This window comes from Callithrix jacchus, chromosome X (genome assembly GCF_049354715.1).
Source record: "Callithrix jacchus isolate 240 chromosome X, calJac240_pri, whole genome shotgun sequence".
NCBI classification, from domain to species: domain Eukaryota; kingdom Metazoa; phylum Chordata; class Mammalia; order Primates; family Cebidae; genus Callithrix; species Callithrix jacchus.
In genome coordinates this window covers 13,911,387-13,933,957 of record NC_133524.1, presented here as the reverse complement: position 1 = coordinate 13,933,957, position 22,571 = coordinate 13,911,387, and the positions used below count along the sequence as shown (strand labels likewise).

General features: G+C 42.8%; 1 protein-coding gene across 1 annotated transcript in view; it reads right to left on the bottom strand.

Annotated features, from left to right (window-relative positions):
* RAB9A (RAB9A, member RAS oncogene family) overlaps positions 1-22,278 on the bottom strand; it is a 28,568-nt gene extending 6,290 nt beyond the window's left edge. The window contains exon 1 of the mRNA XM_002762627.8: positions 22,115-22,278. The gene's annotated coding sequence lies outside the window, so the exon portion shown is untranslated. The remainder of the gene's footprint in view (positions 1-22,114) is intronic.
* Between the last annotated feature and the right edge of the window lie 293 nt (positions 22,279-22,571).

Below are 22,571 nucleotides of genomic sequence, written 5' to 3'. Positions count from 1 at the left end.
GCTCCCAGTGAAAGTGCAGAGGGTGAGTGGAGGCCACATTTCCAGATGGATCTTTATTGCCCACAGACCTGGAGATTCCCAGGCGGAGGAGCCCCACAGGTCGCCAGCACGGCTGTTTTGGCCGGCGCAGCTATTCTGCCAGCGCCCCAGTGCGGCAGTTCTCCGTACAAAATAGACTGGTCTGGTTGCCCTTTTAAGCTGGCAATTGGAGCTCCGGGAAGGCAGAGTCACCCATTCATCTGATTAAACAGGGAACTGAAACAGGGAGCCAGGCCAGGAGATTCCCGGGCAAAAAAGCTCCATGAATCTCAGTGCCGTTGTTTCAGCTGGCACAGTGGGTAGCCACACAGGAAATCACACAGATCCCGGCACCTTTTCAGCAGGCGACTGGAACACCTGGGAGAGAGTCAACCGTTCAACTTAAAAGAAAAAAAAAAGGCTCTGAGGCAGGGAGCCAGGTGATCAGGCTTGGTGGGTCCCACCCCCACAAAAAAACAAAAACAGCAATTGGAAACGCTCTGGGTTGACAGTTTCACAGCAAGCAGAGCTGAACCCCGGATGGTCCAGCTCTGTGGGGAAGGGGTGTCCGCCATTACCGAGGCACTCCACCCCTACGGAGGTAGTCCGCTATTGCTGAGGCAGCCCGCCATTCCCAAGGCAACCCTCTGTTGCCGAGGCAACCCGCCATTACAGAGAGAGTCCGCCATTACAAAGGTGGGCCACCATTGCCAAGGCAGTTCTAACCACACCCATATAAACAGGACTGCAGGGAAGTTCACATGGCAGCAGGGCGGAGATCACAGCAGCTCAGCAAACCCTCTGCAGGTAGACGGTGACTAGGCTCCCTCCTTGCTGGGCAGGGCAGCCCTGAAAACAAAAGGCAGCAGTACAATGGAAACTCATAAATAAAGCCCTAACTCCCCAGGACAGAGCACCTGGGGGAAAAAAAAGGGTTTATGAGTTCTGCTGCAGCGGACTTAAACCTGCCCAGCAGCTCTGAATGAAAAATGGAGCTCACAGCTCAGCACTTGAGCTCCTATAAAGGACAGACTGTCTCCTAAAGCAGCTACCTGACCCCTGTATATCCAAGAGTCACCTCACAAAGGACTGATTCAGACTGACATTTGGTGGGCATCATTCTGGGACAAAAATAGCAGAAGAAACTAGTAGCAACCCTTACTGTTCTGCAGCTGCTGCAGGTGATCCCCAGGCAAGCAGGGCCTGGAGTGGACCTCAGCAGTCCTACAGCAGAAAGGCCAGACTGTTAGAAGGAAAACTAAGAAACAGAAATAACTTCATCATCAACAAACTGGACTTCCACTCAGAGACCCAGCAACTACAAAGACGACAGGTGGATAAATCCACAAAGATGGGACTAAAACAGCACAAAAAGGAAGAAAACACCTGAAACCAGAACACCTCTCCTCCCACAAGGGATCACAACTCCTCACCAGCAAGGGAACAAGGCTAGATGGAGAATAAGTGTGACGAAATGACAGCATCAGACTTCAGAAGGTGGGTAATGAGAAATGTCTGTGAGCTAAAAGAACATGTTCTAACCCAATGCAAAGTAACTAAGAACGTTGAAAAAAGATTTGACGAAATGCTAGCAAGAATGGACAACTTAGAGAGGAATATAAGTGAACTGATGGAGCTGAAAAACACAACACAAGAACTTCGCGAAGCACGCAGAAGTTTCAACAGCTGAATTGACCAAGCAGAAGAAATGATATCAGAGGTCGAAGGTCAACTCAATGAAATAAAACGAGAAGGCAAGATTAGAGAAAAAAGCACAAAAAGGAATGAACAAACTCTCCAAGACATATGGGACTATGTGAAAAGACCTAATCTACATTTGATAGGTGTACCTGAATGTGACAAAGAGAATAAATCCAAGCTGGAAAATACTCTTCAGGATATTATCCAGAAAAACTTCCCCAACCTAGCAAGGCAGGCCAATATTCAAGTCCAGGAAATACAGAGAACCCCACAAATATATTCCTCAAGAAGAACAACCCTAAGGCACATAATCGTCAGATTCACCAGGATTGAAATGAAGGAGAAAATGCTAAGGGCAGCTAGAGAGAAAGGTCAGGTCACCCACAAAGGGAAGCCCATCAGACCCACAGCAGATCACTCGGCAGAAACCCTACAAGCCAGAAGAGAGTGGGGGCCAATATTCAACATCCTAAATGGACTAAATGCCCCAATCAAAAGACACAGACTGGCAAATTGGATAAAAAGCCAAAACCCATCAGTGTGCTGTATCCAGGAAACCCATCTCACATGCAAGGATACACAAAGGCTCAAAATAAAAGGATGGAGGAAGATTTACCAAGCAAATGGAAAGCAAAAAGAAGCAGGAGTTGCAATTCTCGTCTCTGATAAAATAGACTTTAAAGCAACAAAGATCAAAAGAGACAAAGAAGGACATTACATACTGGTAAAAGGATCGATGCAATAAGATGATTTAAGGATCCTAAATATATACGCACCCAATACAGGAGCACCCAGATACATGAGGCAAGTTCTTAATGACTTACAAAGAGACTTAGACTCCCACACAATAATAGTGGGAGACTTTAACACTCCACTGTCAATATTAGACAGATCAACCAGACAGAAAATTAACAAGGATATCCAGGACTTGAACTCAGACCTGGAACAAGCAAACCTAATAGAAATATACAGAACTCTCCACCCCAAATCCACAGAATATACATTCTTCTCAGCACCACATCACACCTACTCTAAAATTGACCACATAATTGGAAGTAAATCACTCCTCAGCAAATGCAAAAGAACAGAAATCATAACAAACAGTCTCTCAGACCAGTGCAATTAAGTTAGAACTCAGAATTCAGAAACTAACTCAGAACCACACAGCTTCATGGAAACTGAACAACTGGCTCTAGAATGTTGAATGGATAAACAATGAAAGGAAGGCAGAAATAAAGATGTTCTTCGAAACCAACGAGACTGAAGACCCAACATACCAGAATCTCTGGGACACATTTAAAGCAGTCTCTAGAGGAAAAATATATAGCAGTAAGTGCCCACATGAGAAGCAAGGAGAGATCCAAAATTGACACCCTATTGTCAAAATCGAAAGAGCTAGAGGAGCAAGATCAAAAAAACTCAAAGCCTAGCAGAAGACAAGAAATAACTAAGGTCAGAGCAGAACTGAAGGAGATAGAGACACAAAAAACCCTTCAAAAAAATCAATAAACCCAGGAGCTGGTTTTTCGAAAAGATCAACAAAATAGACAGACCACTAGCCAGATTAATAAAAGAGAGAATAACCAAATAGATGCAATAAAAAATGATAAAGGGGAAATCACCACAGATTCCACAGAAATTCAAACCATCATCAGAGATTATTACAAACAACTCTATGCACATAAACTAGTAAACCTGGAAGAAATGGATAAGTTCCTGGACACTTGCCTCTTACCAAGCCTAAATCAGGAAGAAGTTGAAACCCTGAATAGACCAATAACAAGATCTGAAGTTGAGGCAGCAATTAAGAGCCTACCACACAAAAAAAGCCCAGGTCCAGATGGGTTCACAGCCAATTTCTACCAGACATACAAAGAGGAGCTGGTACCATTCCTTCTGAAACTATTCCAAATAATCCAAAAAGAGGGAATCCTTCCCAAATCATTTTATGAGACCAACGTCATCCTGATACCAAAACCCAGCAGAGACTCAACAAGAAAAGAAAACTTCAGGCCAATATCCATGATGAACATAGATGCAAAAATCTTCAATAAAATACTGGCAAGCCGATTGCAACAGCACATCAAAAAGCATATCTACCATGATCAAGTAAAATTCATCCCGGGGATGCAAGGCTGGTTGAACACACGCAAGTCTATAAATGTAATTCACCACATAAACAGAACCAAAGACAAAAACCACATGATTATCTCAATTGATGAAGAGAAGGGCTTTGACAAAATTCAACAGCCCTTTATGCTAAAAACCCTCAATAAACTAGGTATTGATGGAACGAATCTCAAAATAATAAAAGCTATTTACGACAAACCAACAGCCAATATCATACTGAATGGGCAAAAACTGGAAGCATTCCCTTTGAAATCTGGCACTAGACAAGGATGTCCTCTCTCACCACTCCTATTCAATGTAGTACTGGAAGTTCTAGCCAGAGCAATCAGGCAAGAAAAAGAAATAAAGGGTATTCAAATAGGAAAGGAGGAATCTAAATTGTCTCTATTTGCAGACGACGTGATTGGGTATCTAGAAGACCCCATCGACTCAGCCCAAAATCTCCTGAAACTGATAAGCAACTTCAGCAAAGTCTCAGATACAAAATCAATGTGCGAAAATCACAAGCAATCCTATACACCAAGAACAGACTTAAAGAGAGCCAAATCAAGAATGAACTACCATTCACAACTGCTACAAAGAGAATAAAATACCTAGGAATACAACTAACAAGGAACCTAAAGGACCTCTTCAAGGAGTACTACAAACCACTGCTCAGCGAAATAAGAGAGGACACAAACAGAAGGAGAAACATTCCATGTTCATGGTTAGGAAGAATCAATATCGTGAAAATGGCCATACTGCCGAAAGTAATCTATAGATTCAATGCTATCCCCATCAGGCTACCAATGACCTTCTTCAAAGAACTGGAGAAAACCACCTTAAACTTCATATGGAACCAAAAGAGAGCCTGCATAGCCAAGTCAATTCTAAGCAAAAAGAACACAGCAGGAGGCATCACACTACTGGACTTCAAACTGTACTACAAGGCTACAGTAATCAAAACAGCATGGTACTGGTACCAAAACAGAGATATAGACCAATGGAACAGAACAGAGGCCTTGGAGACAACACAACGTATCTACAACCATCTTATCTTTGACAAACCTGACAAAAACAAGCAATGGGGAAAGGATTCCCTGTTTAATAAACGGTGTTGGGAAAACTGGCTAGCTATGTGCAGAAAGCAGAAACTGGAACCCTTCCTGACACCTTACACTAAAATACTCCAGATGGATTAAAGACTTAAGCATAAGACCTAACACCATAAAAACCCTAGAAGAAAATCTAGGCAAAACCATTCAGGACATAGGAGTAGGGAAGGACTTCATGACCAAAACACCAAAAGCATTGGCAACAAAAGCCAAAATAGACAAATGGGACCTAATCAAACTGCACAGAATTGGCAACCAACGGAATGGGAAAAAAATTTTGCAGTGTACCCATCTGTCAAAGGGCTAATATCCAGAATTTACAAAGAACTAAAACAGATTTACAAGAAAAAAACAAACAAGCCCATTCGAAATGGGCAAAGGATATGAACAGACACTTTACAAAAGAAGAGGTACATGAGGCCAACAAACATATGAAAAAATGCTCATCATCAGTGGTCATTAGAGAAATGCAAATCAAAACTACATTGAGATACCATCTCACACCAGTTAGAATGGCGATCATTAAAAAATCTGGAGACAACAGATGCTGGAGAGGATGTGGAGAAATAGGAACACTTTTACACTGCTGGTGGGAGTGTAAATTAGTTCAACCATTGTGGAAGACAGTATGGCGATTCCTCAAGGACCTAGAAACAGAAATTTCATTTGACCCAGCAATCCCATTACTGGGTATATATCCAAAGGATTAGAAATCGTTCTGCTATAAGGACACATGCGCACAAATGTTCATTGCAGCACTGTTTACAATAGCAAAGACCTGGAATCAACCCAAATGCCTATCAATGATAGACTGGACAGGGAAAATGTGGCACATATGCACCATGGAATATTATGCAGCCATCAAAAATGATGAGTTCATGTCCTTTGTAGGGACATGGATGAACCTGGAGACCATCATTCTCAGCAAACTGACACAAGAACAGAAAATGAAATACTGCATGTTCTCACTCATAGGCGGGTATTGAACAATGAGAACACATGGACACAGGGAGGGGAGCACTACACACTGGGGTCTGTTGCGGGGAATAGGGGAGGGACAGCACGGGGCGGGGAGTTGGGGAGAGATAGCATGGGGAGAAATTCCAGATATAGGTGAAGGGGAGGAAGGCAGCAAATCACACTGCCACGTGTGTACCTATGCAGCTATCTTGCATGTTCTTCATATGTACCCCAAAATCTAAAATGCAATAAAAAAAAGAAATTATATCAAGAGAAAATGTATATTTCATTCATTCTTCAAAACTTGCCCAAATTTTGGGTGGCTCCCAATGAGTCACAGTCCAGAGAATAAAATGAAGATAACACAAAAGAGAAGACAGAAAAGGGCCACATGAGGGAGGGGCACCAACGTAATAAAGGAAAAGTCAGGCTAAGGCTAAAGGTAGCCCAGCTTTCAGGCAGCCAAGGCAAAAATGAAAACTCTCGTTTCTGTGCAAATCAAAGCACATTGTCAGAAAAGAGAACTTGTTCCTGGTACCAAATGCCATGAGCACAGTCCCATGACCGAGCTATTTAACATCCTAAAGCCTCATGGGAACAACAGTGACAACAGTACCTACCTCCTAGGGTTGTTGAGAAGATGCACTCAAACGACAGAGGAAAAGCATTTCATCACAGTGCCAGGCTCATTATAGGAGTGCAAAAGTGTCTGTGAAATGAATACATGAAGAAGGCTTCACTGGCAGTTTTACAGACAGGTTATTTTTATGGCCATGTCTCAAACCACCTTCAGGAAGAGCAATGGGCAGAACAAATCAGAGGATGATATAAGCCTACACTAGAGAGCTGAAGGATCCTAGTCCTAGAGATCAAAATCAATGTGAAGGTTTCCCAGTGATCACTATGTGGAACTGTGCGCTAAAGTACTAGCCTCTATTGGTCTGAACCAATGGTTTCAAACACCTTCCCCACCCACCACTTTTTAAAGCAAAGGGCATTTTTGTGGGACTTACATTTAGCAGTCCTTAACTTATAAATTCAATCAATAATAAAATGAGACTCTTCAAAATCCTGACATTTGGGGTTGAAGATGAAACAATAGCAGCTAGCATTGAGCCCTGTATGTTATGCAGTCAACTACATTGTTTATTCCTTACAAGCCTCTTAGTACCTGGCTATTACACATGAGGATACTGACTCAGAGAGATTACATATATGCTCAAGGTCACACACCTAGTAAAACGTGGGAGTAAGACACGAACACGGCAGACTGACTCTAAAGTCCAGGCATTTTAACTCACGAGTCTAGGTCAATCCCAACTGCCTTTGCATCTGTTTCTGAGGTTCTACTGCTGTTGCAGGTACAATGAAAATAAGCAATTGCAAATGATAAGACTCTTTCAACTGCTTGCTTTATTTCAAAATCTGCTCAAGAACAAGTTAACCCGACAGAACAAGTAATCTCCAATCTACTGATATGTAGCATAAAGCACACATGAGTGTTTATGTTTTATTAGAGTTTAAGTAATTTAAAACATGTTTTACATGAAATGAGTTAAATTTTGCAGAAGTTTACCATTTGGTAGAATGACTGGGAAAGCAAGTTTTCAACAAGTATTTAGTGAGTGCCTTAGTATAAGCTAGACTCGGAGGATACAAGCCATACACACAGTCCCAAGTTTGTGGAGCTTGTAGTTGGGTGAGGGTGATATCCACATAAAAATGGATTTAAGTCACAACTGTACCTCACAAAACGAGAGGTATATGGTATAAAGTACAACAATTCACTTTCCACCAAAAATCAAAGAACAATTTAAAACAGTGCAAGGGATTCTGCCCACCATCTCCCTCAGTGAGTGGGAGGCACAATGTGTAAACCTGGGGCTCTCTCAACCAGACTCAGGTTCCCTGTGCCAGTATCTTATGAGCTGTCTGAGTCCACGAGAGTTCAGCCACATAGGAGCCTTAATTTACTTGCAAACGTGATCCTGTAACACAAGCCAACTATTTCACTTGCTGAGCTGCAGTGAAGGAAAAAGAGGTAACTTCCAACACCAGAGGGAAACCAGGCTGTGTTACACTGTGTTCATGAAACTGTACATCGGTTTCTAGTGTGATGTGATCCAAAGCAATGTCTCCATGATCATTTTAGCCACGTGCTGCCATGATAACACAGCCCTCACCAAAGTCTGATTTCACTGGAGGAGGATTTGACCCAGGGGAAGTAGGTTTGACCACAGGCTAAGCTCACCAGAAGCAAGAGAAAACTATGAGAAAGGAGGAGAGAGGAGGAACCAGAAAGCGGAACCAATGCATACCAAGGCCCTGCCAAAGAAGCCTGGCCCTGGCATGAACTGGGAGAACTCAAGGTAGGCCCGAGCACCTGGAGGCTGGAGAGTGAAGAGTATGCTACAAAGATGGGACTGAAGGAAGAGACCCTGGAGCAGGAAGGGGTATAGAAGCCACGGGAAGGATTTCTGCCTGTAGGAATGATGGGGAGCCTCTGAAATAGCTTCAGCAGTGGGTGGCCTGGTCAGATATGGAGTCCAGAAAGCTAACTGGATGCAATGGGAGAATGGCTGTGAGTGAGTGGGGGAGGAAGGCCTTGGACAAGCTGGGATGGATGGCACCATGATCCCTCTCCACTACTAACAGTGTCAGCTGGGCTTACAACTGAAAATTGGGGTGGTTGTCCCTCACACTTGATCCTCCAGTAAGATATTTACTATATGACTTCATGCTTTACCTTGTTCGCCTTCAAATCCCTGGCCCTTTACCTGTCTAACTCCTAGTCACCCATGTAGATGCAGCTAGACCTCACCTCCTCATGAACACCTACTGGACTTCTCCAAGTGAACCCCCATCCTCAGCACTCCTAACCACCCTGTGCGGGCCTCTACCATTTACCATAAGAACTTCTGTAGCTGACATGCCTACTATGTCTAATAAAAATAAAACGTGCTCTCTAAAAAACTCATAGTACGTGGGCATGTACTATACAATTACAAAAATGTCCATACATTTCTGAATTGTCAATGTTTTAGATTGTACCAAAAAAATTCATAACCATACTATTTATCAAACCACCTTCCCCTAAAATGAAAAAAAAGTCCGTTAATTGAATGGATAAGTAGAATGTGGCATACATCCATGCAATGCTGTAATATAGATAAACCTCAGAAACATTATGCTAAGTGAAGGAAGTCAGAACAAAAGGCTGCCAACTCTATGATTCCATTTACATAAAATGTTCAGAATAGGCAAATACGGAGACAGTAGATTCACGATTGCCAAGCGATGGGGTGGGGGTGGGGTTGGGGTTGGTAGGTTAAGGAGGAGTGACTGCTAATGGGTATGGAGTTATTTTGGGGGGTGGTAATAAAAAATATTCTGGAATTAGACAGCAATGATGGTTGTACAACTCTGTGAATATACTGTAAACACCAATGAATTGTATACTTTAAAAGGGTGAATTTGGCCAGGTGCCGTGGCTCACACCTGTAAACTCAACACTATGGAAGGATGAGGCAGGCAGATCACTTGGGCCCAGGAGTTTGAGACCAGCCTGGGCTACATGGTGAAATCTCATCTCTACAAAAATACAAAAATTGGCCTGTAGTCTCAGCTACTCGGAAGGCTGAGGTAGGAAGATCAACTGAGCCTGGGGAGGTCAAGGCTGCAGTGAGCCACTGCACTCCAGCTTGGGTGACAGAGCGAGACCCCGCCAAGAAAAAAAAAATTACTGTATGTGAAAATATATATGCAAATCTCCTAAGAATTAAAAATATGACCCTAGAACTAGATTTACACAACTACCCCTTCAGCAGCATTCCTTTAAATAAATCAGTTACCTGTACAACAGACACTACTTTAGGATTCTCGTACCACGTGCTGGTACCAACATATGTTGTATGTGTCATACACTAATCCGAATGTGAAGGTGGATAAGCAGGTCACTAGCCAGAAAAAAAAATGAACCACATTGTCAACAGACACCTCAAAATTCAAAAGATAAAAGAACATTTTATGTCAACCCTTTCCTTCTTATAACACTATGTTTCCGACTTTTCTATTGTGTACTTGATCTTATACTCTCAATTGTTCATGAATAGTGTATCAGTAGTGCCCTTTTCTCTGGCCTTCTCCAACTCCTTGCTGGCTTCCAAAGCCATACACTACAATAAACCAAGGGGAAGAATAGAAAGCATCAAGGTCCAAGCATCAAGAATAGAAATCTGCTGGCCAGGCATGATGGCTCATGCCTGCAATCACAGCACTTTGGGAAGACAAGATGGGCAGATCACTTGAGCTCCGGAGTTCAGGAACCAACCTGGGCAACATGGTAAAACCCCATCTCTACAAAAAATACAAAAATTAGCCAGGTGTGCTGGTACATGCTTGTAGTCCCAGCTACTTGGGAAGGTGAGGCAGGAGGATCATTGGAGAGGTTGCAGTGAGCTGAGATTGTGCTGCTGTACTCCAGCATGGGTGACAGAGTGAGACTCTGTCTCAAACAAAGAAAAAAAGAATATAAATCTCTAATATGATTGTGTGTGTGGACTGAAGTTATTGAAGTTAGACTTTTTTTATTGGTCCTAGATCTAATTGTCTCCATTGTTACAGATAACTAAAGTCATTTATTTCTTCATTATTTTTATTATATAAGATTTTGAGCATGGCATTCAAAGAGCTATCCAACGTCACTTACAAGCCTGTCCCAGTTATATCCCTACTACTCACTATCCCCACACCTATCACTGGCATTTTCTGCCCGTATCTTTGCTCAGGTTGTTACCTTGGCCTGGGAGGCCCCTCCCTTCTTCCGCGGTTATGAAAATCTTAGTCATCGGAGTCCTAGTCCAGATCACCTCATGCAAGAAGCCAGGGCCACCCCAGCAACCTAATCTTTCTCTTTTCTTTGCACTCATTGTCATTTCCATGTCTACTACAGCTCTCATTTACTTGTGCTCTAATCACCTTCAGTTGTGTACGTGTCGATTTCCTAATTACAATGTCAGCTCCCTGGGAGGGACACACAACAGCTAATGCCATCCATTCACCTGTCCCTTTTCTGGTCTGCCACTTCTCATACAATGCTCTACATTTGGTGAGGTGCAAATAAATGCTAAATTGAGAATGAAGAGCATATTACTTCCTCTTTTAGTCTTATTATTGTATTATTACTCTATTTGTGCTTTCTGTACTTAGAATTCTTTGTTTCTCTATCACTTCTCCCCCCATTCTATTTTTGAGGTCTATTAAAATGTGTGGGAAGGAACAAAAAAATTGATTCTTACCTGCAATCCCAATGAGAATCCCACTTTAAAATAGGTACTATTGATTGACTGCAACAGGGAACTGGCAAATGCTGAAAAACTACTACATTCCTTAATAAGTTGCCAAAGGACAGCGAGCATCATTTGTAAATTGCCTTCTCAAAACTTCAGATTTTAAAACACATACTCTGTAACCCCCTCCAAAAATTTAAATCGAATTTATTACTCCTGATTTAAATTTAGGAATAGTTTGTTTTTTTTTTTTTTTTTTTTTATCAAATTCACAAGTTCCTTTGGATTCACCCTGAGTGTCCTACTTAAATGCATACTTATCACTTCATTTCACTTCATAGCTTAAGAAAATGAGGTTCAAAGAAAACCAGGGAAACAAAAGCACAGATAATCTCAAAATTATTTCTATTTTCACTCAAGCTGTATTTGTTTCCTTATAGCTTAATTTAGGAATGTCTCACTTAACAGCCTAATTAGTTCCACTGTTTGTTTCTAAACACTTCCTGGCTGTCTTGCAGAAATCTATGAGCAAGAAGCAAATCAAGGAAAGTCGTCATGTTTAATGGGTACTAGCTCTACAGAAAGAAGTTACCAAAAAATAAATAAATAAATAAGAACTAAGCAAAATACTGTCAGAAAATACCATATTTACTGTGCAGGAAGAAGCAAAAGAAAGAAAAGAAAATGCCATAGGAATAGGCCAACTTGGAGGCAAGATCTGCCAAGGTGAAATAAATTATCTAGTCCTATCTAGTTAATCACTGAGCATTACCTCAAGAATAGAGGCACCTAGAGGAGAAAAACTGTGTATCAAACCATACTATCACTATGTCAGAGCACCTCCCCTATGGAAAGAACTCATTTTAATATAGTAACTTTTTTTGAAGATGAATCATCTAATTTAACTTCTAATTTAACTTTTCAGAAATATGTTGGCCAGGTGTGGTGGTTGATGCCTGTAATTCCAGCACTTCAGATGCTGAGGTGGCCAGATCATGAGGTCAGGAGATCGAGACCATCCTGGCCAACATGGTGAAACCCCATCTCTACTAAAAATACAAAAAAATTAGCTGGGCGTGCTGGCATGCACTTGCAGTCACAGCTACTCAGGAGGCTAAGGCAGGAGAATCGCTTGCACCTGGAAGGCGGAGGTTGCAGTGAGCCGAGATCACACCACTGCACTCCAGCCTGGGCAACAGAGCCAGACTCCATCTCAAAAAAGAAAAAAAATATGTTAACTTTTTTCTTAAAACAAGGCACCTCTGTAGAACTGAGGCCTCCCTTCCAGTTAGATAAGAACCCAAATGTCTTTAATTTACAGCAGACAACGCTAGGGTTTGAGAACTATACCAACTCACTGAGGGGCTCCACAAGGAGCTAGAGAGGTATGCTAACAAATCACTAACAGTGGAGGGGGAAGTGGGAAGGGAGGAAGTAGGAAATGTGGGAAAAGCAAACAAACAAAAAAAAAAACAAGGAAAAAAAGACTTATGGAACCAAATCTTTAATCATCATGAAATTGTAGTGCAGCAGGATCCAACAGAGCCTTCTGCAATGATGATAGTGTTCTATAATCTGCACTGTCCAATATGGTAGCCACTAACCACATGTGGCTATCAAGCACTGGAAAGTAGCTGGTCCAATTGAAGAACTGATTTTTTCATTTAATTTTAACTAATTTAAATTGCTAGGCCGGGTGCGGTGGCTCAAGCCTGTAATCCCAGCACTTTGGGAGGCCGAGACGGGTGGATCACTAGGTCAAGAGATCGAGACCATCCTGGTCAACAAGGTGAAACCCCGTCTCTACTAAAAATACAAAAAATTAGCTGGGCATGGTGGCGTATGCCTGTAATCCCAGCTACTCAGGAGGCTGAGGCAGGAGAATTGCCTGAACCCAGGAGGCGGAGGTTGCGGTGAGTCGAGATCGTGCCATTGCACTGCAGCCTGGGTAACAAGAGCGAAACTCTGTCTCCAAAAAAAAATAAATTAAATAAATAAATAAATTGCTACATGAGGCTAGGGGGAACCATGTTGGACAGTGCAGGCCTAGAGCGTGATTAATTGGGAATCCATCAATGAGCTTCAGGGGGAAAATACACACCCTAGAATCACATGTGAAATAAGGATGAGAGCATTAGTGGAAGCTTGTGTGCTTGTGCTTTTTTCTGGAAAGAACCAAAAAGGTTTCATCAGATCTTAAAGGAGTCTGGACACCAAGAAATGATTGCCACATGCCTGCATCATTTGTATGTTATGTGTGATACATTTCTGTAGCTCATAACACCCTTCAAGACCTTTTATCTTTAGCACTATTTCGTCTTTCTCTCCCTCACCCATGAGACTTTTATGAATATTACACTTTGATCATAAACTGTGATAGTTCAGTGAACAGCCTTACTCATGGGAAACTGCTGATCCTGAGAAGTGAGGATAATGTTTTGATTTTTTGTTTTCCTTAAGTTGTAAGAACCAGGCATAAATCTACCTGTGATAAAGCACTTACCTGTAAAAGGCACTTACAATACTTTCTGACACTAAAGAAAAGAGTGTACTCTGGAAGACAGAATTAAAATGCAAAGAAATAGATAAAAGTCATGAACATGGGGAATTACAGGTAGATATTTCAGGAAGAAAAATTATGAAAGGAATGAATTGGAATATATGTCAGAAAAATATATTAAAGCAGCAAAACACTAATCAAAAATAATCTGCAACGTTCTGCTATCACTTAAAGAAACACAGGTTCTGAGGCCTCCCTTCCAGTTATATGAGAAACTAAAAGTCTTTAATTTACAGCAGACAAAGCTAGGGCTTGGAGACTATACAAACTCATTGAGGGGCTCCACAGGCATGGAGCCACAGAAAAGGGAAACTTCTTGACTATTAGAGAAGTTAACTACAAAGAGTGAGGATTTCCTAAGAAGATATATTTAAAGAGGGGCAGCTATGTCTGGCATATGGGACTCAACTAGACTAGAGGCTCCCAAATACCATTCTGCAGAGAAGCTGTCACCAGCTCAACACTGCAGGCAGCTCTTCATCAAGTTCAGTTTATCCAACTTAACTGTTACTTTGTCAATGATCCCCCAGGTCTGCCCCTGTCGAAGTGTTGAAACTGACTTTTCTCACAAAAAGCTTTCCAAACCCAGCCTCACTCTGCCATCACTACTAATTTCTCAATCTGCCTGCAAGCCTGATTAACTCTCTGCTCAGCTTATAGAACACCAGGGTTCCCACCCTCTCCTTTCCCCTGATTGTCAGCAAAAGTCACCAAAGACCTCCTAATAGCCAATCCAATGGCTTTTTCTCAGTCCTCATCTGAATGTCCTAAGGCACACACAACCCCAAGGTGAATACAGGGAAAAGTGCTTCTCTCAGGACTTTATTGTGTACACTTCTAGAAAACACCTGCAAGTTTGACCAGCATCTCCACCTGAGGCCCAGCTAGTAGACTGAATTCTCTCAGGTGTAGCCATCTGTCTGGATGTGCATGAACTAAAATCTTGGAAGGGTACCCAGTCTGGTCTGTTCTGGTCTTGTCTATATCTATATCTATATATACCTATATGTATCTATATCTATATATAGAGAGAGATATATATAGAGAGAGAGATTGAGAGAGAGAGAAAGAGAGAGAGTGTTTCTCTCTACCACCCAGGCTGGAGTGCAGTGGCATGATCATAGCTCACTACAGCCTCAAACTCCCAGGCTCAAGTGATCCTCCCACTTCAGCCTCCAGAGGAGATGGAACTACAGGAGCATTACACCAAGCCTGGCATTTTTTGGTTTTGTTTTTTGAGATGGAGTCTCGCTGTGTCACCCAGGCTGAAGTGCAGTGGTGTGATCTCAGCTCACTGCAACCACCGCCTCCCAGGTTCAAGCAATTGTCCTGCCATAGCCTCCTCAGTGGCTGGGATTACAGGCATGCACCAACATGCCCAGCTAATTTTTTTGTATTTTTAGTAGAGATAGGGTTTCACAATTTTGGCTAGGATGGTCTCAAATTCCTGACCTTGTGATCCACCTGCCTCAGCCTCCCAAAGTGCTGGGATTACAGGCGTGAGCCACGGCACCAGGCTTAATTTGTTTTTTTGTTTTTTTGTAGAGACAAGGTCTCACCCTCTTGCCCAGGTTGGTCTTGAACTCCTGGGCTCAAGCAAGCCTTCTTTCTTGGCTTCCCAAAGTGCTGGAATTACAGGTGTGAGCCACTGAGCCTTGCCTCAAGTGTTTTTTAAAAGCAAATAAGGAAACACAGGCCTAATTAGGAAAGTGTCTTACAGAGGATCACAAATCTAGCTAGAGGCACAGCAGAGACCTTCAAGTCTGAGCCAAGACTCACTATACCCATTACTGCCTCTAACAGGTCCAAACAGCCTGGCAGTGATCCTCTTGAGAACATTTCCTAATTGTCCACAAAACCACTGATAATAAGTTCTGCTTTCTCTCCTCCTTGGCTCCTTAGCTTTCTTCAACCTAGACAGCTCCTTTTCCTGATAAGCTCTTCATGAAGCTATTTCACAAGATTGAAACCCTTACCTGTTTCCAGATATCTCCTTGGGTGATAAAAATCCATGATTCCGGACTGGCATGGTGCCTCATGCCCGTAATCCCAGCACTTTGGGAGGCCGAGGCGGGTGGATCATGAGGTCAGGAGTTCGAGACCAGCCTGGCCAACATGGTGAAACCCCATGTCTACTAAAAATACAAAATTAGCTGGACATAGTGGTGGGCACCTGTAATCCCAGCTAGTTGGGAGGCTGAGGCAGAGAACTGCTAGAACCTGGGAGGCAAAGGTTGCAGTGAGCCGAGATCGTGCCACTACACTCCAGCCTGGGCAATAGAGTGAGACTCTGTCTCAAAAAAAAAAAAAAAAAAAAAAAAAAAATCAGTGATTCCTAAAGTCCACCTCCAAAAGAATTTGAAACCCCTTGTACAATATATTCATCTGGTACCCTGATGGTAGTTCAAATTCAACATATCTAAAACCGAGCTAATTATTTTCTCCATTTCGAAAATCTCTTTCTTCTTTTCTCTTACCCACTTCAATCAGCCACACATGAAATGTGTCCACTTTTCGCACTACCTACTGCCATTGCCTTGCTTGCTCAAATAATAAACGCTATGGCTGTAATTATATTAGCAGTCACTATTAACTCAATATCTACTAGGTACCAGGCATTTGTTAAAATCACCTGCAAGTTGGACACTATCATCTATGTTTTATAGATCAATAAACAGAAGTCCACAAAGATGAAATAACTTCCCAGGTCTAATTAAATAGGGCAGGTCAAGTATGTGTTATCTTCACTCCCACCCAGTGACAGAAAAGGTCTATATAAGGTATAAATCCAAAAAGGACACCAAGAAAGAACAATTATAGATGCAAGACGGCAACAAAATTTAGACCATGGAAAGCAAATGGTCCGGGAGTGACAGAGGGAAGAGACAATGGAAGCCGTAGATTCCATAACCCACATCCTTGTGCCACCCTAGCAGACCCACTTGCTAAAGAATTGCACACAGCAAAAAAATGGGGAGAAAACACAAAGGGAAGTGGAGATGGAGGGACGGCCTGCACAGGAAACCTGAACTGCAATCCCCTTTCTCTGTCTGCCCCTCCCCTCAGCTTAGCAACTAAAGGGTAGCATCCCAAAACTGCAAAGATCTGGGGGAAATGAGGGGCCCAGGGGAAAAACTTACAGATACTGAAAGGGAGAATAGAGAATTAAAAACAGACTTTGATGCCTTTTCTCCTCCCGCTAAACCTTGTAGTCCATAAACTAGAGCCAATAATACCAACTTCTAATCTTAAGGTTCCCAAACTGCGTGCTGACGTGCCCCAAAGCATCATGGCAAATTTACAGGGGCAGGGCAGGCTAGTTTAAATTTCTGAGGAAAACACAGATACTTGACATTTGGAGGGCACCACACTGGAGGGGAGTTAGATTGCGCTGCATTCCTTTCGATGGCATTGTATCTTCATGAAGCTAGGTTTTCCAGGACTGCTGTGATAGAAATCAAGTCCTGGGCACAAACTAAAGTGGATTATGAGGGTGGCAGCTGTTTGCTCCCAAACAATTATTTTTAAATTTTATTTAAGAATACTAGCACTCATTCCAAGGACCATTCTGCATTCACCAATGGGTAGTCCTCAGGCAGTTCTCATCTGACTTCCAACCACATTATGTAAGTATTTCCAGGTATGTACATCTGATCAAATACACAGGTGTGAAACTGCACAGTCCAGAACAGTCACCTAGCTGCATAAACACTTCTATCTGTTAGAGTTCTGCACAGAAAGTTCTAGAAACAGGAGTCTGTAAGGCTTTTTCTTCCCCAGGTTTTTCTAACACTGAGAACATAGACAGTCTTATGGGAACTAACCTTTTGGAAATTACCTTAGATTCTGTACCCAAAAATCTAATCCAATTAACGCAAACTTGGAATTAAAATACAGTAGTTAGTTCAACTCCTTTATACTGTTTTGCTATCTGTCACACTTGGATAAAGATTGTGGTAATGAAATGAATGTATCCAGTTGTTCTATAGTGTTTCTCCATCTCCTGTCAAACAACAGGATACATTAGCACCAGTCAGGTCTAAGACAAAAGTGGAGTCTGTGTCCACAGACTTCCAGAGAGCTCCTGGAGAATGCAATGAGCTTTCGTGCAGCCAGAATGTGAAGCCTGCACAGCCTATTTCACCGCTGCATGTTTTTTCCAAAATATACACCCAGTCTCTCTCCACCTCATGCAGATCTAGCTGTTACCTTACATTCATTTACATCTAGTCATCCTCACCGTGTTCATAATAAGCAACAGTGTTCTAACACCTGAACTCACCATGGGCAAAAATTAATAAAAAGGATTGGAAAAATCCAGAATGTGGAAAATATCCAGAGCACAGAGCTTCACAACATGCACAGTATCCAGTGTCATGTTGAGAAACAGAGATTTCTCCTCCAAGTTATCTAACTAGCCCTGGCACCCCTGGGCTCTCTGGTAACATGGCCTGGGACCGCCTCTGACCTCCATCCCATCTGCCTACACATCTAGGTGGCTCCAGGTCTCCTCCCTCAGACATCCTCGCCTTCCAATTGCATCATACCTTTCCACCAAACTCACTGAGACATTTTTTGAGTTCATCCTCACTCCTCTACAAAAAAGTCCTTAGTAAATGTTCTCTGTTGAAGGCCTACTTAGTCACAAATCCTATTCTCTTATGCTTGGTTTTGACTAATGAATTTATTATCTACACAGCTTTCAAGTTGGGTGCGTTGCCCAAACACACACACACTTCCATTTGGCTTACTTCCCCCTGCTGCTTAAGCAACAAATTGCCTGGGCAGTACTACTTGGAAGCTAATAATTTGCTGTGTCTACTTAGTGTCATATAATCTCAGAGATTATAAAGCACAACCATCTCATTTTACCCAAGAAGAAATGTGGTGACCTAAGTTGGCCAGAGGAACAAGCCAATTAATGATCAAACAAGACAATTCCAGCATGAATTTCTCTAGACCCTTCCCAGAAAAAACACATCACTTTTATTAGACTCCATGCATATGCACTAGCAATCATTTTGATGTGTGACTCAACATCCTCCCTACCCCATAGTAGACAACTCCTGATAACAGGCAGGAGTTGAAATCTATTCATCAGCAAAGAACATGCTGTGTCTTGACATAAGTCAAAAGCCAAAGCTACCAACAAAAAGACGCCATATTGATTGCGTTAATAACACACTCAAAGTGAAGCCTAAAAAGAGATGAGATCCTTTTTGACTGCTCCAATCAACCACTCTCTCCCAAAGTTCACCTAACAGTTAATTCTGTCAACAGAATGAAGCAGCATATATTTTGAAAGGCCTGATCTTAGGTAGGCATGAAAAAAAAAAGACTGGAAAACACCAGAAAGTTATGGAAAAGCCATTATAAAATGCATCATTTATTTCTCAATTCCAGTGACAAAATGCAGGCATAACTATTTGTCTAGTGGGGTGAAATTTAAGGACGAATTTTATGCTCAACAAGAATGACTTCTCAACTTGATTCTTGTAAATATTCACACGTGGTTAACCATACAAAACTATAACGAACACATCAAGTTTTCCCCATTTCATCTAAGTCTGCCCACAGTAAACATCATGACACAGGTACTTCTGTGCCTTCTGTGAGGAGTGTGAAGCTGTTTTTATTATATATATATATATATATATATATATATATATATATATATATATATATATTTTTTTTTAGCGACAAGGTCTTATTATTGACCAGGCTGGAATGCAGTGGTGCAATCATGACTCACTGCAGCCTTGAACTCCAGAGCTCAAGTCGTCCTCTTGCCAGCCTCCAGAGTATCTGAGACATGCACCACCACACTCATCTAGACTAATTTTTAAAAATTATTTTTAGTAGAGATGGGGTTCTCACTATATTGCCCAGGCTGTTCTCAAACTTCTGGGCTCAAGTGATCCTCCTGTGTGGGTCTCCCAAAGTGCTGAGATTACAGACATGAGATACCACACTCAGCCTGTTTTGCTTTTTTAATGAACACCTGGCCCCTGTCCTTGAGTAGGCCAGGCAATAAATTCCATTCTGGGATGCTGTCAGAACCTAAGCTTAGGACTGTGATTGGATTGTAAGCTTCAGGAAGGTTGGGACTCCCTACCGCCCTTCTCATCAGCACCTCTTTGTATGAGTGCCCCACAGGCTGCTGAGACCACTGAAATAATGCAGAATCTAAACTTTCTAAGTCCACTTTAATGGCTCTGAATAGCTCTTAAGTTCTTTTTGTCATTTTTGCCTTAAAGCAAAAAAACAAATTCTGCTACCAGAAATTATTTGCTCACTCTTTAATCTTTCAAATGAATATGCTTCTCAGTATAGAGAATTTTCCCCTGCTCACTTAAAATGATGAGGTATCCCAAATAGGAAAATGACATTGCATTTGAAAAACTACAAACACAGCTGAAATGTAAGCTCTGGGGTTACTGGGACAGCTGTAAAGCAGGGTTTCTCGACCCTCGCACTAGTGACATTTTGGGCTAGACAACTGTGGGGGGCTGTCCTGCAGGTTATAAAATGTTTAGCAGCAAAAATTAAAAATTAAATAACAAAAATAAAAATAAAAAAGAATGTTTAGCAGCATATCTGGCCTCTACCCACAAGAGGTCAGCAGCACCTTCCCTGCCCCCAGGTGTGAACCAAAAATGCCTCCAGGTGTTGCCAAATGCGTCCCAGGAGGACAAAATTGTCCTCTCTTCCAGTTGAGAACTCCGACTCTAAAATTACCCAGACCTGCTTTGAATTCCAGCTCCACCCCATCACAACCTGGGTCAGCTTGGAAAACAGACTGAATCTGCCTATGCCCCCCCACATTCCTCAACTGTAACATGGAGCTCTTACTGAAGAAATGCTACGAAAATTAAATGAAATGATGTATGTACAGGATTTACACGCACAGAATAGTCACCACCAGAGTGAGTGTCCAATAAATGGTCAGAAATGAGGGGAGGTTAAAAGAAATAATTTCTAGAATTCAAGGATCTTATCTTTAGGCCTCCAGAGTACTGCAGTCTAGTCAGAAGAAATGGTTGATAGAGACAAAAAGAGATGAGAGAGGTTGGGAAAGCGGTGATAGCACTCAGGTATTTCCCTTATCTCTAAGAATGTGGCTTGGAGTCAAAGCCAATTATGTTCTACTTAGACTCGAACATTCCAAATAATAAACAAAAAATATGCCCAGATCCTAAAAGTCTCCAAAAGACAAACTTTTGAGTATAAACGAGGAATTTACTCCAGCAGACACAAAAATACTAAAAGTACCAGACTACATGGTCTTAGATTTAAGAATCCAAACAACATACTACAGTTCTAGAGAAGCAATCATGACAACGTCATAATCTTCTAAAGGAAAAACTAAAGGCTGGCTTCTTAAAAGTTCCTAACTGAATCGCTCTGGGTTCCTTAATCTCTGGTTGTACTCCACCGGACAGCTTCTGAGAGCACAGGCAATGCAGGGATTTTCCATTACAACGGTGTCAGAGACCGAAGGACAAACACATTTTTTTTTAAAAAAGCAATCAAATTCTGCCCATTGATTTTTAGCAGGATGCTAAAATCCTATGAAAAGATTGTGGTCACATGGCGATTTGGAAACTAGCAGAAAAGTTATTCCTCAAAAGAACTGTAGTCACGAGATGTGTCATCCCTAACCAAAAAAAAAAAAAAGGCAATACGTCCACCAACTATTTGTTCAGCACTTAAAATTTTCATCTTGCCTTTTGACTAAGTTGGAAGAAAAAAGGGAACGCAATTGTGAAACATTAGCCAGCGTCTGAATCAGATAATGCCCCCAAACCGCCTGCAGCCTCTAAGATTGGCTTTACTTTCCGAATTCCTCACCCGAGTGGTCCTAAGACATCGAACAGTCACTTTCTGCTAGGCTGAACTTCAGAGATCGCCAAAATCAAGTCGTGGGAGCGCCTTTGTTTTCCCTACATTAATTATTCGGATGTAGCGTTTGGTTTGGAGTGTGTGGATGTGTGTCCCGGAGTGGCCAGGGAAAGGCTGGTGTGTACGTGTGTTCCCAGGTGACTGGGTGCATTTCTCCGTGTGTATGTGCGCGGGTGTCCGGGCTTTTGTACCTCCCTCTCCAGTGTTTGTGTGCGTCCCCGTGCGTGTTGTGTTTCCATGTGTGTTCCTCTCCCCAGGGATGTTGGGACCCGTCTTTCCTCCTATGTCAGACAGCAGGCAGGGAGACAACCAGCCGTCCTCTCTCCCACGGCGGCCTTGTGACCCGCGCTAGCCCCGCGCGCACCGCACCCTGCCCCAGCTGACCGAGGCCCGAGCCGCCCCCTCAGACCCCGACACCCGTGCGCCCGCCGGGCCCCGAAGGAGTCCCGAGTCCCGCTCACCTCGCGGACACACGAAAGACTGCCCGAGAGCTCTGGGCCGGCCCGTCTGGGTGCTATGAAGACAGAGAGAGGGTCGGGGACCCGCAGAGCAGGAGGCGGCGGCGGTAGCGCAGCCAGGTTCCAGCTCCAGCTGCCTCCGTCCGGCGCGGAGGGAACAACATGGCGACGGGCCGGGGCGGGGCCAGGGGTAAAGTGGGGCGGGGCCCTGAGAGGCGGGGCCTAGAAGGCGGGGTCCGGCGGCCAAGACCTTGGGAGAGGGGCCCGGGGGAGGTGGAGCCGAGGCAGGCCGGGCCTGAATCGTACTTTTCCTTCGGGTCGATTGCTCTTCGTGGGTCCTCCAGTCTGCGTTCGGGCGAGAGCGAGTACGAAATAACCGTCATTTTGAAAAGTTTATGTAAAGTGGAAACAAACAGACCTCATGAGACAGGATGTCGTGATTACAACGATAAAAACGACT